Here is a 1032-nt window from a genome sequence, read left to right on the forward strand (position 1 = left end):
TACTGTTTCCGACGACCCGAGCGGCTGTTACCGCGAGAGTGAGAATATTTGAACATGATTAATGATGGCATGCCCATCGGCGCGTCGTCGTATGTCTGTTATTGTTATTTAGAAAAGTATTCAAACCTTAAAATTTGATATAAAAATTTTAAAACCAACATAGCAAGTGTGTAACTCCAAGACGTGCGAGTGTTCGTGGTTATCTGCTAATTTTAAAGTTACACATGTTTAAGTGCTCAAATAACTTGTTCTTCACCCGTAAGTGTGGCTTTTGGAATCTGATATCGGCTCTGGTGGATAAATGTTCTATCCAGTAACACTTTTAACAGCTTAAAATATTATTTCGATTGGATAAAATCTTCAGCCTCCACAGCGGCCTCAAAGTTTAGCATGGAGCTCTTATGCAAAAAACGCATAAAAAATGAACTTTTTCATGTGAGTGCTCCTGTTAATAATTTCGCTGTTTTAATTAGTAGAAACGCAATGATCTTGTAAAAACGCTTCCGGAGATGTGCCACTTGGCCTTTCATTTCATATGTGTCCAGCCTGTATGCCCAAAAATTGCAATTTTGACGCAAAATCCGCTTCTTTGACAGCCCGCTGGTCATGAAGTACAGGTGCTCATTTGACAAGTAGCACATCTCCGGAAGCTTTTTAACGCGTAGAATTGCATTTCTAAAAATTGAAACAGCGAATTATACGACAGGAACCCTCCTATGGAAAATTTCAGTTTTTATGCTTTTTTCCCATAAGAGCTCTATGCTAAACTTTGAGGCTGCTGTGGTGGCTGAAGATTTTATCCGATCGATATAATATTTTACACCGTTAATAGTGTTACTGGATAGAACATTTATCCACCAAAGCCGATATCAGATTCGAAAAAAAGGGTTTTTCGAGGTACTCTTGTGCATCTCAGCAGTTAGACACCAGTATGGTCAACTGCCTAGCCAAACACGCCACTTTTTGAAACTTTGTGAGTGAATAGCTGCTGAAATGTATACTTGCAAGTGTCCACCTAGTGAGTTGAGCACT

This window comes from Frankliniella occidentalis, unplaced genomic scaffold, assembly GCF_000697945.3.
Source record: "Frankliniella occidentalis isolate FOCC.00 unplaced genomic scaffold, Focc_3.1 Scaffold17, whole genome shotgun sequence".
In the NCBI taxonomy this organism is placed as follows: Eukaryota; Metazoa; Arthropoda; class Insecta; order Thysanoptera; family Thripidae; genus Frankliniella; species Frankliniella occidentalis.